The sequence below is a fragment of the Ceratotherium simum genome, chromosome X (genome assembly GCF_057802395.1).
Source record: "Ceratotherium simum simum isolate JZ-2026a chromosome X, ASM5780239v1, whole genome shotgun sequence".
Lineage (NCBI taxonomy): Eukaryota > Metazoa > Chordata > Mammalia > Perissodactyla > Rhinocerotidae > Ceratotherium > Ceratotherium simum.
The window spans coordinates 46345888-46365041 of NC_141940.1; positions in this window are offsets into that span (position 1 = coordinate 46345888).

Genomic DNA, 19154 nt, shown 5'->3' on the forward strand with positions numbered 1-19154 from the left:
ATGTATCTTGCATCTTGAATGGATCTTTGACCTATGCATGATTTTGTGACATCATATATTGATCATTTGGTAAATATTTAATCATTGATTTATGCAGATATTTCAAATGTTGACACATTTTGCTATATAATAGTAAAAAATCACATTAGTTAATATCACCACAGATCTCATCACAGAAATATTTATGTACTTAGAAGATGTCAGGTTCATGGTGGTGGATACAAGTTTTCTATAATTCCAATTTTCACTTGAAGATCACATTTTATCATAGGCAATAAATACTATGAGTTGTTTATCTTCAAGTGACAAGCTGACTTCATTTATCTTCAGGGATGTGTCCACCAAATAATAAAGTCTTAATAACCACATCTTGTCAATCATTCTTCTAAGTGAATATGGCGTTCCATGTAAAAAGTGGCTACTTCAGCTGGCAACTCAATCACACAAGTGTTTTTCCTTGAGACAACCAACATTCTTCAGTACACAGCAGAGATACTTTATTCCTTACTTTCCATTTCATCACACAAAATATTAAACAGATGTATACTAAAAGTTGAGATTCAATGAAAGTAATATTTTTTACTGCTTCATCAAGGCAATTCTTGAGTGAAACTGGTTTTAGCTTTTTACTGTGAGTGCATGGTGGTAAACAATACAATGAAGACTAGTATAGTTTGCTGCCACTAACTTGGTTGGTGCTAAGGTACCGTAGATTTTACCTCTCACTTCTTTTTGTGCCAACATTGCAAATGTCAACACAGTGAAAACAGGTAAAGAATGTCTTAATATTTTTATGAAAATAGTTTTTACTTCAAAGATTCACTGACAGTATTCTGGGAACTTCCAGAGGTCCGTCGTCCACACTTTGAGAATCACTAGAATTGTCGCAGATGAATGTTTTTCCATATGGGTATCCAGTTGACCAAGCACAATTGACTGAAATGACCCTTCTTTCTCCACTGTATTACAGTATCATCTTTGTCATAAATCATGTGGCTGTGCATGTATGAGTCTGTTTCTTGGTTCTTTTCTCTGATCCATTAGTCAATTTGTGTATGTTTGTGCCACTATCACAGTCTCAATTCCTATTGCTTTTATAAAACATCTTGATATTTGATAGTTTATGTCCTCAAGTTTTGTTTTCTTCTTCAAGATACCCTTGGCTGTTCCTGATCCTTTGCATTTCCATTTGAGCTTTATAATCAGCTTAATAGTTTCCTCAAAAAAACCTGCTAATATTTTTATTGTGATTACATTGAATTTATAGAATAATTTGGAAGAATTGACACATTTGCAGTATGCAATTTTCCAATCCAACATGATATATTTGTCTAGATATTTCTTAGTTTCTGTCTATAATGCTTCTTTTAGTTTTCAATGTAGAGGTCTTGTACGTCTTTCTTTCTTTTTTTTTTTTTGTGAGGAAGATCAGCCCTGAGCTAACATCTGTCGCCAATCCACTTTTTGCTGAGGAAGACTGGCCCTGGGCTAACATCCATGCTCATCTTCTTCTACTTTATATGGGACACTGCCACAGCATGGCTTGACAAGTGGTGTGTCGGTGTGTGCCCAGGATCCGAACCTGCGAACCCCGGGCTGCTGCAGCAGAGCACACACACTTAACCGCTATGCCACCAGGCCAGCCTCTTGTACATCTTTCATTTGCTAGTCCTAGATATGTGATTTTTTATGCTTTGAGGTGCTATTTTTTAGTTTTTAAAGTTTTTTATTGTGGTAAAATCTACATAAGATAAACTTTACCATCTTGACCATTTTTAAGTGTATAGTTCAGTAGTGTTAATTATATTCACATTATTGTGCAACCAATTTCCAGAATTTTTCATCTTGCAAAACTCTGTACCCATTAACAATAACTCCCATGAGCCACTCTCCCCAGCCTCTGGTAACTACTGTTCTACTTTCTGTCTCTATGAATTTGACTCTTCTAGATAATTCATATTAGTGAATTCATACAATATTTGTCCTTTTGTGTCTGGCTTATTTCACTTAGCATAATGTCTTCAAGGTTCATCCACATTGTAACATATATCAGAATTCCATTCCTTTTTATGGCTGAATAATATTTCATTGTATGTATACACTATCTTTTGTTTATCCATTCATCTTTTGATGGACATTTTGCATTGTTTCTACATTTTGGCTATTACAAATAATGCTGCTATGAATATTGGTGTACCAGTATCTGAGTCTCTGCTTTCAATTCTTTTGGGCATATACCTAGGAGGGGAATTGCTGGATCATAAGATAATTCTATGTTTAACTTTCTGAGGAACCATCAAAATGCTTTCCACACTGGCTGTACCATTTTACATTCACGCAAGCAACGTTGGATGCTATTTTTTTAAGAAATGTATTTCAAGTTGTACGCTGGTACATAGATAATTTTGAATTTTCTAGGTACATAAATATGTCATTTACAAGTAATGAGTTTTATTATTTGCTTTCCAAACCTTGTACCTTTTACTTATTTTTCTTTCCTTCTTAATTTTATTTATTTATTTCCCCCAAAGCCCCAGTAGATAGTTGTATGTCATAGTTGCACATTCTTCTAGTTGCTGTATGTGGGACTCGGCCTCAGCATGGCTGGAGAAGTGGTGCGTCGGTGCGCACCCGGGATCCGAACCCAGGCTGCCAGCAGCGGAGCACGAGCACTTAACCACTAAGCCGCGGGGCCGGCCCTTCTTTCCTTCTTAGACGGATTGGCTTTTCTAGCAAAGTACTGAATAAAATCAATGATAGTGGGCAGTCTTGTCTCATTTCTGAGTTCAGTGAAAAAGTTTCTAATATTTCCTGATTGAGTGTCATATGTGCTGTGAGGTTTTTGTAGATGCCTTACAGTGAGCAGTATGGTCCCCCATAGTTGTCCGGACTCTGTCTCTGGAATTCGTGAATATATTAGATTATATGGCAAAAGGGACTTTGCAGATGTAATTAAGACTACAGGTCTTAAAATAGGGAGATTATCCAGGTGGGCCCAATCTAATCACATGAGCCTTTAATAGCAGAGCACTTTCTCTGCCTAGAGTTTAGAGAAATGAGGTAGAACAGGAAGCAGAAGAAATGCAGCAGAGGAACTCAGAGAGATTCCCAGCACGAGAAGGGTTTACCACACCGTTGCATTCCGGCCATTTACAAGGACCAGACGGAGGCCTCTAGGAGGAAAGGGTAGCTCCCAGATCATAGCTTGCAAGGAAACAGGAACCTCGGTGTTACCATTGCAACAATGAATTCTTCCAAAAACCTGAATAAGCTTGGAAGTAGATCCTTTCCCAGAGCCTCCAGTAAGGAATGCAGCTCTGCCAACACCTTAATTTCAGCCAAGTCCACCTATGCTTCTGATCACAGAACATGTGAGATAATAAATTTGTGTTGTTTTAGGCTGCTAAATTTGTGGTAATTGGTTATGGAGGCCGTAGATAACTAAAACATGCCTTTTATCACATTAAGAAAGTTCTCTTCTATTCTTAATTTGTTTAGAGTTTTATCATGAATAGTGCTGAAATTTTTCAAATGTTTTGTCTGCATCAATCAGGATGATTACATGAATTGCCCAAGTTTTTTTTGTTTCTGTTAATGTAACTGATTTTCTGATACTAAAGCACTCTTGAATAACTAAAATAAACTTCAGTTGGATATAATGTATTATTCTTTTAATATATCAGTGATTTCAATTTGCTAATATCTTATTATTTTGGCATCTATGTAAATGAGAGACTGATCTGTAATTTTTCTTTCCTGCCATGCTCATGTCAGATTATAGAATCCAGGTTATACTATCTTTAAGAAATATATTGAGGAAGTGTTCCTTCTTCTGTTTTCTGAGAGTTTGTACAAAATTGGTTCTACTTATTTCCTAAATACTTGGAAGAATTCATTAATAAAGCCATGAGAGCTTAAGTGTGTTTATGCTTGTGTGTGTGCAACGTGCATATGGAAAAATTTAAACACAGAATCACTTTTTTAAAAAGAAGTCAAAACATAAAGATTTTCAATATCCGCTGTCACCTTTGACAGCTTACGTTTTTTGGGAAATATTTCATTTCACGCAAACTGTTAAAGGTATCTACATAAAGTTGCTCTAATAACCTCTCATTATCTTGAAATGTCTGTAGAATCTATAATGATGTCCTTGTTCTCCCTTTTATTTTCTTGTTCAGTCTTTCTAGAGATTTATCATTTCTATTAATGTATTTAGAAAACCAGTATTTGACTTTACTGATTTTTCTCTATTTTATATTGGCTTTCTGATTCATTTATTTCTACTTTTACCTTTCTTCTACCTTCCTTATGCTTGATTATTTTTTCTAGCTTAAGATAGAAGCCTAAATCATTTATTTTATATTTCTTCTTTTCTAATATATGTGCTTAGGGTAATGAATTTCCCTGTGAGCACTTGATTTAGCTACATCACCCAAGTTTTGTTTTGTCATACTATTATTATTATTTCTTTCAAAATATTTTATAACTTCTATTTTGATTTCTTCTTTCAGCCATGGATTATTTAGAAATGGATTGCCTGATATCCCAATAGTGGAATTTTGTATAATTATTGCTTTCTTATTGAGTTTTAGCTTAATTCAATTATGGTCAGAAAGCAAAATCTGAGTGATTTGATACTTTGAAATGTATTAATACTTTCTTTATGGACCAGTCTATGGTCTATGTTAATAAACATTTCATATGCTCTTGAAAAGAAACTGAATTTTGTCCGTGTTAGGCACAGTGTTCCATACGTGAATTTGGTCAATTTTATTAATTGTATAGTTCAAATCTCTGTATCATTATCATTTTTTTTGCCCACTGTTCTATTATCTGTTGAAAGAAATGTGATAAAAACCACTATCATGATTGTGGGTTTTCTATATTTATTTTTATATTTGTTAATTTTTGATTTACATACTTTGAGGCTACAGGGTTAGGTATATAAAGATTTAGAGTTATAATATTTTCCTGTTAGACTGACATCTTTACCATTGAGAATGCTCCTCTATGCAGGGATGGTTCAACATCAGCAAATCAATCAGTGTGATATACCACATTAACAAAATGAAGAATAAAAATCACATGATTGTCTTAATATATGCAGAGAAAACATTTGACAAGATCCAACATCCACTTATGATAAAAATTCTCAATAAAATGAATATAGAAAGAAAATATCTCAACATAATAGAGGCCATATATGACAAACCCACAACCAATATCATACTCAATGGTAAAAACCTGAAAGCTATTGCTCTAAGAACAGGAACAAGACAAAGATGCCCACTCTCACCACTCTTATTCAACGTAGCAATGGAAGTTTTAGCCAGAGCAATTAGGCAAGGAAAAGAAATAAAAAGGATCCAAATTGGGAAGGAAGAAGTAACACTGTCACTATTTGCAGATGACATGATTCTACATACAAAAAATCCTAAAGAATCCACCAAAAAACTGTTAGAAATAATCCATGAATACAGTAAAGGTGCAGGGTACAAAATCAACATACAAAAATCAGTTGCGAGCCAGCCCTGATGGCCTAGTGGTTCAAGTTCGACACTCGCACTACTTCATCGGCCCAGGTTCATTTCCTGGTCGTGAAACCACACCACCTGTCTGTCAGTTGCCATACTGTGTCAGTGGCTCACATAGAAGAACTAGAAGCACTTATAATTAGGATACACAACCATGCACTGGGGCTTTGGGGAGGAAAAAAAGGAGGAAGATCGGCAACAGATGTTAGCTCAGGGTGAATCTTTCTGTGAAAGAAAAAATCAGTTGCATTTCAATACACTAATAATGAACTAGCAAAAAGGGAAATTCTAGAATACAATCCCATTTACAATAGCAACAAAAAGATTAAAATACCTAAGAATAAATTTAATCAAGGAGGTGAAAGATCTATATGCTGAAAACCATAAGACATTATTGAAAGAAATTAAAGAAGACATAAAGAAATGTAAAGATATTGCATGCTCATAGATTGGAAGAATAAACATAGTTAAAATGTCCATATTACCTAAAACAATCTACAGATTCAGTGCAATCCCTATCAGAATCCCAATGACATCCTTTATGGAAATAGAAGACAGAATCCTAAAATTTGTATGGAACAACAAAAGACCCCGAATAGCCAAGCAACCCTGAGAAAAAAGAACAAAGTTGGAGGTATCACATTCCCTGAATTCAAAATATACTACAAAGCTATTGTAATCAAAACAGCACGGTACTAGCAGAAAAACAGACACACAGATCATGGAACAGAATTGAGAGCCAAGAAATAAAACCACACATCTATGGATAGCTAATCTTCAACAAAGGAGCCAAGAATATACAATGTAGAAAAGAAAATCTCTTCAATAAACGGTGTTGGGAAAACTGGACAGCCACATGCAAAAGAATGAAAGTACACCATTATCTTACACCATACACAAAAATTAACTCAAAATGGATTAAAGACTTGAATGTAAGACCTGAAACCAAAAAACTCCTAAAAGAAAACATAGGCAGTACGCTCTTTGACATCAGTCTTAGGAGTATCTTTTCGAATACCATATCTACTTAGGCAAGGGAAACAAAAGAAAAAATAAACAAATGGGATTGCATCAGACTAAAAACTTCCATACGGCAAAGGAAACCATGAACAAAATGAAAAGACAATCCACCAACTGGGAGAAAATATTTGCAAACCATGTATCTGACAAAGGGTTAATTTCCAAAATATACAAAGAACTCATACAACTCAACAACAAAAAAACAAACAGCCAATCAAAAAATGGGTAGAGGATCTGAATAGACATTTTTCCAAAGAAGATATACAAAGATGGCTAAAGGCACACAAAAAGATGTTCAACATCACTAATTATTAGGGAAATGCAGATCAAAACTACAATGAGATATCACCTCACATCTGTCAGAATGGCTATAATTAACAAGACAAGAAATAATAAGTGTTGGAGAGGATGTGAAGAAAAGGGAACACTTATGCACTGCTGGTGGGAGTGCAAACTGGTGCAGCCACTATGGAAAACAGTATGGATGTTTCTCAATATTAAAAATAGAAATACCATATGATCCAGCTATTTCACTACTGGGTGTTTAATCCAAAGAACATGAAATCAATAATTCAAAAAGATTTACGCACCCCTATGTTCATCACAACATTACTCACAATAGCCAAGACATGGAAGCAACCCAATTGCCCATCAATGGATGAATGGATCAAGATGTGGTATATATACACAATGGAATACTACTCAGCAATAAAAAATGACAAACTTTGCCATTTGTGCCAACGTGGATGGACCTTGAGGGTATTACGCTAAACAAAATAAGTCACAGGGAGAAGGACAAACACGGTATGATTTCACTCATATATGGAAAATAAACAAGCACATAGATAAGGAGAACAGATTGGTGGTTACCAGAGGGGAAGGGGCACATATGTGTGGTGATGGATGAAAACTAGACTATCGGTGGTGAATATGATGTAGTGTATATCCAGACTGAAATTTAATAATGTGCACCTGAAATTTATTGGTTATAAACCAATATGACCTCAATAAAATAATTTTTTTTTAAATGCCCCTCTTTATCCCTAGTAATGCTTTTGCTCTAATATTTACTTTGTCTGATACTGGTATAGCTACACCAGATCACTTTTGATTGGTATTTACATGGTGTATGGTTTTTATTTATTTTTCTTTTAAACTGTCTCTATCCTTATATTTAAATTTTGTATCTTATTTTAAACAGCATACGGTTTGGTCTTACATTTTTATCAATTCTGATAATCTTAATATTTTTAATTGGAGTATTTTGCCTATTTTCATTTAATGTAGTTTCTATATAATTGGGTTTATATTTATGTGCTTTCTACTTGGAAAATCTGTCCTACATTTCTTTTTTTTACCTCCTTCTTTCTTCCTTTTTTTATGACTAATCTAGTATTTCTATTATTACATTTTTTCTTTGCATTAATTTTATAGTTGTATATTATTTTATTATTCTAGTGATTACCCCAAAGATCACAACCCATATACATTACTTATCATACCTTACTAAAAATTATTATTTTTACCACTTCCTTGATACTTCCAGAAACTGAGAATATTTAAGTTAATTTATGTCTCCCTCCTTATCATGTTATTTAGTACCTATATTTTAAATTCCCCATAACATTGCAGTTATTGATGCAGGAGTCAATATTCATTTATATTTATTCACATATTTACCCTTCTCAGTGTTAAACATTTCCTCCTGCTTTTTCATTTTCCTTTTGAGATCATTTTCCTTCTTCCAAAAGAGCTACGTTTAATTTTTCTTTAAGTGTGAAACTGCTGGTGAAAAATTCTCTGTTCTTGTCTCTGAAAAATGACTTTACTGCACCTTTATTTTTATTATTTTTATTTTTTAAATTATTTTGTTCATTTTTTATCTTTTAATTTTAAAAGAAAATGAAATAAAGAAAATCACATTAAACAAATGTATACTACGAACCAAACATCCTTCTATAACCACCACAGAGCTCAAGAAATAACCCAGAAAGAAGAAATTACCAGCTTACTCAGGTACCCAAGGGCTCCCTGTGTATGCTCTGTTTTAATCACAGGTCCCACTTGCTCTCAAAAAGACCGCTATTCTGACTTTTATAGTAATTACTTACTTGCTTTTCTTGATGGTTTTATCATCCAAGTTTGCATCCCTAGATATATAGTCTAGAGATAGTTTATAGTTTAGTATTGCCAATTTTTAAAATCTGTGATATGTGATAAAATTAGAGAAATATTTTATGTCTCTTACAATCAGTATACCTGTATTTCCTCATCCATCCGTTTCTCTCCCTTACTTGCTGAAGAACCTAAGCTATTAAATTGTAGAATTTCCCACAGTCTGGATTCTTTTGATTGAACACACATGCTGTAGTTCAAAACATTTTTCTGTCCTCTGTAGTTCCTGAAAATTGGCAACTAGGTCCAAGGCTTGATCAGACTCAAATTCAAACTCTTCAGCAAGAATAGAGGCAATATTGTGTTATTTTATCAGGAGTCATGCAATGTCTGTTTCTCTCTCTCCCTCTTTTTTAATATTGCAACCATTGATATTCAAAGTATACATCTATTAATTAATCAGGAGGTAAAAAATGAATATACTAATTCAATTATTTTGTGTTAATTTATTCACTGAAAAAATTTTATGAGAAGACACTTCCCCTCATCTACTATTTGGTTATCGACTGGTAGAATTTACATAGGGAAAACAATATAAATACATGATTCACTCCATTTCTTTACCCAATTTTCAAGACAATGAATCAGTTCTGTCATCCTCAGAAGGTAAGCAATCAGTATTTTCCTGTTTAATATAATTAAAAACTTAAGGGGTTAAACACACTTGATATGTTTCAATCTTTTGCAATATTTATCCTTATTGTAGCTCAAATTGTCTTATCTTTGGCCAGTGGGGCTTTTCCAAGTTGTCTTTTGAGTCCTTTTGACATGACCCTCATAGTCATTGATAGCTTCCTTTCTATCTAGTATCTCAGAATGTCCCAGCCTCATCTTCTACATTTCCTCCCCCATACTTGGAATCAGTCATTTTTCCCAAGAAGTCCTGGCTTCTTTGAATGGAAAATTATATTTCAAGACTATAAACTGAGTGCACTAGGTATATTCATTGCTATTGGGGTTGTAATTATTTCTAGGCCTTTTCAGGGAACACAGCTAGGATGTGTAAAGGGATGGATGGATGGATGGATAGATAGATAGATGATAGGTAGATAGATAGATAGATGATAGATAGGTAGGTAGGTAGGTAGGTAGATAGATAGATAGAAAGATAGATAGATAGATAGATATAGATAGATAGATATAAAAAGAGAATATTTCTAGAATCCCAGAAGTCTCCCTCATGTCCTTTGCAATCTATATTCTCCAAGAGATATCAACTGTTCTGCCATTTATCACCATATGTACTCTTTTATATCTTGTTTCTCTTAGTAGTCATTATGTCTGAGAAGATCATCCATGTTGTGTGTAGCACTAGTTCATTCGTTTGATTGCTGTGTAATATTCCATTACATAAATATGCTGCAATGTATTCTACTGTTGTTGGACATTAGGATTATTTAAATTTCTTGGCCCTTATGAATGACACTGCTGCAAATATTTCTGTACATGTCTTTTGGTGAACATAAACACTCCTTCTATGGATATTTGCCCAAGAATGGAATTGCTGGGCCTTATGATAGATATATGTTTATCTTTGTTGGATTCTTACAGACAGTTTTCCAATATAGTTTTACCACTTTACACCTCTACCAGAACACATGAGTGTTCAAGTTGCTCCACATCATTGACAACATTTGGTATTTTCAGTCTTTCTAATTTTACCACTTCTGGTGTGTGTGTGTGCATGTGTGTGATCTCATTGTGTTTTGAACTCCATTTTCTTAATGAATAATAATGTTGAGCATTCTTTCCTATGTTTATTGGCCATCTGGACTCAGTTTTAATTGGTGGAATTTTCTGAAATTCATTCTGCCACCACCCTTATCTTTTCACTCTCCACTTTCTCCATAGTTCATTTCATCCAGTCCCATAGATTTATTACTGTCTATACACTGGTGACTCCTAAATCGATACTTGCATCCAAGACTTTGATACTGGGTCCTAAACCCTTATATCTAAATGTCCACACTACATCTCCTATCACTTCCTCACCCTTTTCCTTTTGCCTTTTTGCCCTTCTTCCTTCTTGACTGGAACGCTGATGTGAAGCCTGGAGACACAGTAGTTATCTTGTAACCATAAGGTAATAAACACAAGGGCAAAAGCCAACATATTAAGAAAGGTAGAAGATAAAGATGAAAAACTTAGCTCACTGGTGGCACTGTGGAACTGCATTACCATCCCTAAACTGCGTAAACCTGAGCATCTTATTGTAAGAGACAAACTGCAATCTTTTTAAGCTGCTGTGATAGGATCTTCTTTTATTTTAAGTATAATACAATGCTGATACAAGTGGGACCTCAGCAAATTCTGAGACAATTTGACTCTATTACATTTAAAAAGAAAATCCGAAAGATTTACTCTACAGAGTGAGTTATGTGTATAACCTAATAGGAAAATTTAGATTTAAGAAGTTAGTCAGTTTTGTTTCTGTCATGTGTTTAACAGTCATGATTTCTTATGTTCTTTCTAGTGTACATATTTTTTATTGATGTGTATGTGCAAATACAAAGATAGATATATATGATCAATTATGTCTTTGTAGTTACAATGTACATTTGCATATGGTGTATTAATCGAGGCTCTTTCAATTGCAAGTGAGAGAAAGCCAACTCAGACAAGTTTAAGGAGAAAGGGGATTTATGGATTCCTATATAGGAAGGTCAGGCTTAGATCTTGCCTCAGGAACAGCAATATTCAGGGTCTCAAACAATATTATTAACTCTTTCTCTCTACTTCCTTTCTCTTTCCCTTCACTTAGTGACTTCTTTTCTGTGTGTTGGCCTCATTCTCTCCAACCATATGTTAGCTTCCTCTATATGGATGGGGATGTACCTAGAGGCAGCTTCAGGTTTATATCTTATCAGCTTATGGTCTAGAGGAAAAAGAACTCTCTCTCTATCAGCAGAAAAAAATGTCCAAAGACAAGGCTCTGTGTGAACCAGCTTCAATGACTAGCTCAACTTTTATGTTCCTGTGGTTATGGGGGCAAGTATTATGTTCAGTGGGATGGTGGAGAAGTAACTCACCAGAGGACATGATGTTTGATACTGTTTCAAGGAGTGAAGAGATGCTAAACAAATAATGAATCAATCTCTAAGTTCACTACAATGTGTGTGTGTAAACATATGTATGTGTTTGTGTCACATTAAGAAACATACACCTTGATTGTTTTATCCTTCAAAATCAATATTGTCATGTAAGAAATATAAATTTTAGAGGTAATATAACTATTGAAAAAACAATATTGGTCTGGTGAAGCAGATAGACAGTCAATACCAACGAACAATGATTCTCATGTTGAAAATAAGCTTATGTTTCTTTAAAGAGAAAAAAATTCCACTTCTGGAATGGCAGCATGAGGAGCTTCATGGACCTACTCCCCAGTGAAACAAGCATAGTTGGTAATTATATAGATAGATAAATATATAGATATAGATTTGATATAGATATACATATCTATATATGTATAGATATAAATTAGATACATATACATATGTGTATATCTATATCTAATATATACCTCTATTTATCTATATATGCATGTATTTAAAATCTCTATAAGTTGACCTAAGGGCATATAGCAAATGAAGAAAAAAACTTTCGAGAAAATATACTAAAACTTGGTGAGAACAGCAACAGTCTTTTGTATTTGAACCATGACCTACTCCATCCCTCTCTCCTCCCAGCTCAGCATGATGGAAACTCCACTGCAGGTGAATGTAGCCAAGAATACAGGGCTCCTTCTCCCTGCAGCTCTCAGGCAAGGGCTACAGCATCGTGTTGGAGGGACAGGCTGCCAGCATTTCTCATCCCCTCAAGCTACTCATTGAAGAAGCTAAATTTTAGGTAAGTGTGGTGAAAAGGTTAGGGGCTCCTTCCTCCACCAAGTCTCCACTTATAGAGTAGAAGCTCTACCCCAGTCGCTGCAGGCAGAGAATCCTGGGATCCTAATTACCCTCAACCAAGCACACTAATACGGTAGAAGTTCAACACCAGAAGAAGCAAGCAGAGAAGAAGCAGAGGCTACCACCATGTTCAGCATCCAGAGTAGTGGCCCAGAGATTTATTCCAGAGATAGAGAAAGTTCATAAGAACAGAGAGCTCTGAAGCACTCCATGGATCAACTGACTTCATTTGAAACAGAGTATGGGGAAGTTCAAGCCTAAGGGCCCTCTCAAAAACAGTGGAGATTTTGGTGGTAAGCAATAAAAAGGGACTGGTATCTCTAGGAGACCAACAAACTAAATCACAGGCCAGCTATTTTACCATGAGAACCAAAAAAAATAGATAGCTAATAGCCTTCCTGACATAAGAAAAGACCTCAAATACCTACTCCAAGAACCACCCCTGCAAAGGGGCTCAAATTTAATTGGATCAAACTGTTGAACAATTTATGATCCAGAGCATTATCAAAACAATAGAGCATTGAGCCAAAAATTAGTGGAGCCTAACAGCTGGATGTGTCAGAAAAAGGGAGAGTCAAAGCAATAAATGCTAAAATGTTGTGCTGATAACATTTGTCTAAATGACTGCTAAAACCGATATCATTCCAGAGTCACTGTGCACATACCCAAGACAACACCCTCTGAGGAGCAACATAAGAGGCTTCACACTGCAGGGGAAATATACTTCAATAAAATAGTCCAGCCAGCCAAGCAAACAACAACAACAGCCCTTGAAGGGGATGGGGAGGTATCAATATCCAAAATTTCTACAATATATTATATAAAATGCTCGGAAAAACACAGACATGTGAATCTTCATGACCTTGGATTAGGCAGTAGTTTCTTAGATATGACACCTAAAGCACAAGCAACAAAAGAGAAAATTGATAAATTGGTGTTCATCAAGATTAAAACATCTGTGTTTCAAAAGACACCATCAAGAAAGTAAAAGAACCCACAAAATTGGAGAAAATATTTGCAAATCATATATAATAAGGGATTTAGAGCTGGCCCCATGGCCTAGTGGTTAAGATCAGTGTGCTCCACTTTGGCAGCCCGGGTTTGCGGGTTTGGATCCCGGGCGTGGACCTACACCACTCATCAGCCATGCTGTGGTGGTGAGCCACATACAAAAAATAGACAAAGATTGGCACAGATGTTAGCTCAGGGCTAATCTTCCTTAAGCAAAAAAAGAGGAGGATTGGCAACACATGTTAGCTCAGAGTGAATCTTCCTCAGCAAAAAATAAATAAATAAATAAAGGATTTATATCCAGAATATGAAAATAACTCTTACAATTCAACAACATAGGGACAAAAAGTTACAAAATGGGCAAAAATTCCTGAAGAGTTATTTCCCTAAAGAATACATGAAAATGGCCAAGAAGCACATGACAAGATGCTCAACGTCATTAGTCAGTAGGGGAATGCAAATCAAAAGCACGATGAGATACCCACTTCACACCCACTAGTGTGCCTATAACTGAAACATGAATAACAGCAAGTGTTGACACAGGTGTGGAGAAATTGGAACCATCATACACTGCTGGTGAGAATTTAAAATGGGGCAGCTACTATGGAAAACAGTCTGATAGTTCCTCAAAAGTTAAACGTAATGTTTCCACATGACCCAGCAATTCCACTCCCAGATAGAAGCCAAGAGAATTGAAATCATATGTCTACACAAATACTTGTACATGTATGTTCATAAAAGCATTATTGATAATAGCCAAAAAATAGAAACAACTCAAATGTCTGCCAACTGATAAATGGATAAACAAAATGTGGAATATCCTTACAGTGGAATATTACTTGGCTAGAAAAAGCAATGAAGTCCTGATATACGCTACAATGTGAATAAATCCTGAAAACATTATGCTAAGTGAAATAAGGCAGTCACAAAAGACCACACTGCATATGATTCCATTTATATTAAATGTCCATAATGACTTATCTATAGAAACAAAAAATAGATTAGTGTTTGCTTAGGACCGGAGGGAGAAGAAGACTGAGGATTAATGGTCAAATTTGTACGGGATTTTTTGGGGGAGGGTGATGAAAGTGTCCTGTAATTGATTGTGGTTGTAGTTTCATAACTCAGAATATATTCAAAACCATTGAATTATACACTTTATTTTTTTCCCTTCCTCCCATCCCCCAACCTCTTTAAATGGGTGAATTGTATGATATGTGAATTATATCTCAACAAAGTTAACAAAAAAATAAAGATAGAGTAAGTTTCAATTATGTCAATAATGTATACTCTTCTGTAAGATTGACTTTCTATAAAATTTTATAGTGGAATTTTAAATAATCTAAATACTAGTTTAGTCTTTATATTCTCATGAAGAAATGTATTTTGTATGTACAGAGTATCTGTGCGATTTATCCTATACTTGGAAAAAAATAATCAAATCATTTGTGTGAAAACTATAGCCTGTAAGAAAGGCTATAATATAATAATTTGAATACATTCAGTATGTCAGGGGATTCTGGGCTAAATTCTAACTAGCATTCATTAATACCATGGTATATAATTACCTCAGCAAGTAGAAACTGAATTATAAAGGCTATTTTGCTGTAAACAAATCCTAATCTACATTGAGAAGTGTTATGTGTCCGGATCTCCCTCCTTCCCCAAAAAAGCATTTTGTCATGTTTAGATTACTGTAAGAAAAGAATTATAAATTTACTAATAATAGGTTTAATTAATAGATCTAAAATATTTACTTTCAAGATATAGCTATTCAATTTTACACTTTTATAAGTGTTCACATAATAAGATACATGTTTAAAAGCTCAAAATGAAGGGATCTGATTGCTTGGATCAAAACAAAAACTTTGAAATTAACAATTCTGAAAAATAATGGCATATTTATTTAAAGAATTTACAACCTTTCAGCTATGACAATTTGTTTTCCAAAGTTAGCCCAGCTACACTGGAGAGACTTTCAAAAGTATTTGCTTGAAGCAATCAGCTCTTAACCAATGTTTCAGGTCAATCAATGTTTTCGGCACTTTTCAAATAATAGGACACAACTTATTTTGGCACTGAAAGGAAACTTACTTTTGGGTGCTCCCTTCCTTCAATTAATCACTTGTCACTTTAAATCTGTGTTAGAAAATCTCTCTATTTATGCAACCTGTATATGACTAGCTTAGGTTGCTCAGGTTCTGACTCTTAACGTCTATGTTTTCTATCTTTTAATGTATTTTCAAAATGGTTACGAAGCTTACACAAGAGAAAGAAAGTAACAGGAATGGTAGGTAATACCTAGGAAAATGGTTATTTTCGTGTTTCTTCAAAATCTCCAAGAATTCAAATATTTCATTATCTACCTGAAAGTATCTAACAAATTTATTCCAACATTTGACCTAACATATTATGTGAATTGCCTATTAATAAGAAAGAGGAAGAGAGGGAATCTTTTGAAAATACTTGATTTTTACTGAAAACTTAATACTCCTTTTGAGAAATGAGGCATCCATTCTTTTTCACCCAACATTCAGTATGTAACTTGCTCAGGATCTTCTTCAGGTCATCATGTAATGGTATACAAAGCTGAGATGTTTATTCATTTCTAAATGAAAAACTGTGACTATCTACCAGCTGCCACAAATAAATTGGTCACAAGCAAAACTGATGATTTGTTTTGCAATGTATCCAAAGTAGGTAGGTATAATTGATTTTTTCCTCATTGAATTGTCAGAATTATCTAATTGTTTTGGCATTTTGAAGACCTGGAGATATATAAATACATATATATATATTAATATGCATTCATATATATTAACATGTGTACATATATAAACTTTTTAAGACCCAGGGAATTATTCTTGGATCTTTTGATAGCTTAACAAATGTACCATATCATCCTTAGTACTCACTATAGGCTTGAATAGGATACTTTTCCAAATTAAACACAATATTATGTACAGGGATTTTGAGTCTGGTTACCCTGAAGAACAAGTGAGTCAAGAAGTTCATTTTCCAGAATTAGGAAATTTCTATCCAGGGACAGTCTTCCAAAGGTCATATTAGGAAATGTTGTAGAAATGTATACTCAGCTAACATTAAAAATATCAAACACATAAATAAGATTTTATTTATTGTAATTTTATTGCTTTTAGACATAAAGTTCATAATGTAATTGTGTCAACCAGAGGTTTGAGTCAGACCCTGTAACAGATGCTTTTCTGTAACTCTGTAGTAAATTCCCTTGGCTTCAGTGGACAGTTCTCAGGGAGTTCACTTTCAGCTCACGCTTAGCGTCTGGTTTTTACTTTTTGTTTTTGTTTGTCCCACAGCTCCTTCTCTGAAGTCAATGAGGGAAAGAAAACTTCTACATCATCTGGTTCAACTCCTCTCCTACAGAGTAGGTATCTTTGTGGTTGCCAAGCATCGTGGAACAATGCTTGGGACAAATTCACAACATCACACAGTACAGATTACAAACAGATTGTCAGAGAAATTACAAACCAAAGTTCAACAAGGAGAAGTATGCATTCCTAATCCTTCCATTTTCTGATAACTATGTTCGTTGAACCACTCCTAAATTTTACAGATGGAGAAAGCTGAAGCTCAGAAATTTTGATCAATTTATGCCAAGTCTCCCAGTAAGTTAATGGTGGACTCGAGTCTAGAAATATGTCTTCTGATTCCAGATAAATGTTTATTTCCTATGCTAGTGCTTCTGAAAGTATGTCCTTTGCATCATAATCACCCACCCAATTGCTTGTAAAAAATGCAGATGTTTGAGGCCCATTCCAGCTCTTTCTTTGCTTTTCTGCCCCACATATTTGAACACATGAATGCCATGAGCTCTTGGGTTTTACAACCTCCTTGGGAGAAACACGGGAAAATTCTGATTGGCCCAACTTAACTCAAGTATCTACCTCAGTATCAACTAATCGGCAGATAGGAAAAAGACATTTCCACATATGTGGATAAGCTTCTGCCAAGGCCTAGAGGTTAGAGAGGTGTGAGGCATTTATGAGGAAGAAGTAGTTCAACTGGAAAAGAATGAAAGATTTATGTAGCTGGAAAATAATGAAAAAATACCTTGGAATAGATCATAGCAGGCTTTGTATGTCACACTGACTAGTTTGAACTTTATTGAGTAGATAAGAGGAAATCAAAGATTTTTTAGCAGAAAGCAACGTGTCAGAGTTAAATTAAGATTAATCTTCCACCAGTAAGTCAAGTGAATTTGAGTGGCGATGACCCAGAACAGTGATTCTCACACTTATGTGTATCTAAGAAATATTTATGATGCTAGTTAAAAAAAAATGCTTATTCTAGTCACGTGGCTTTAGAGATTGTAGTTCTGGGGCATATTCCAGGAAGCACTGTTTATAATCAGCACCTCAAATGTTTCTTACATAATATACACCGAGGCCAGGTGTTTCATACATGCATGTACATACATACGTATTCAAATGTTTCATGCATACAAACGTTCCTTACACACATAGTATTTGAGAGATTCTGCTCTTATTTGTCTTTATGCCAATCTTCTTAACCAATGTGCTAGCAATGTAATTTGGAGTGGAAGGGAATGTGGTGGACAGAAGAACACAGGCTGTCTCTAAAAGCAGACAGCTGTGACTAAGGTCAAGCTGATTATTGCCATTTAGGAAAGTAGGCCCAGTTTTGTTTGATGATCTGCTTTTTCAGGAGAAACCAGGTATCTGAATTTTTATGGCAACTCTCCCAATCTTTAAATGTTTAACAGGATTTGTGTGTGTGTGTGTGTGTGTGTGCGCGGGCGCGGGCGCACACAAACCAAACCAAACAGAACTTTTGGTTGGATTTAGCTCAAAGGCAGCTAATGTCCTTTCTTCATTTTTGCATTTTTTTTTACTATTCTTGTGTGTTCTTGGCCTCATATTTACATTTACTCCTATGGTGTAACATATGTCAATATGTCCTTTTGAGACAGTGACTCTGTCACTCTATGTCAGCCACCAGTTCCTCAAAAGCAGGGACCACATCTCCTATTTCAACTCTGCTCTACTTAAAATGAGCACATCATAAGGAGGGTGGGGAACCGACTTATGCTAGGGTAATAGATGCCATTTGTGGTCACTGTGTTTTCATGATCATGACCCCTACAGCCCAGTATTAAAATATATGTGCTAATTATTTATGAAGAGGAAATAGTCAATATATTATATTTTTTACTTGTTTCCCTATGCTGCATATATTGATGCATTATTCTCTCTCTCCGTTTCTAAAGCACAGTGTATGCTGTGTGTTGTGCAAATGTTTCCCCACGCTTACTTTTCAAGTGGTTTCTCAGAGCAGATGTTCCCCCAAGTGTACTTTCTTCCTCTTTGACTAGCATTTCTTTCTGTACAAACAACAGATTGCTTTTCGGCTGTCCTTTAGATTTAAGGAGAAAAAAAAAAATTTACCACTACAGATGTTTGCTTCCCTCTCCCCACCCCAAGACTCTTAGTAAAGATTTATAAAGAAA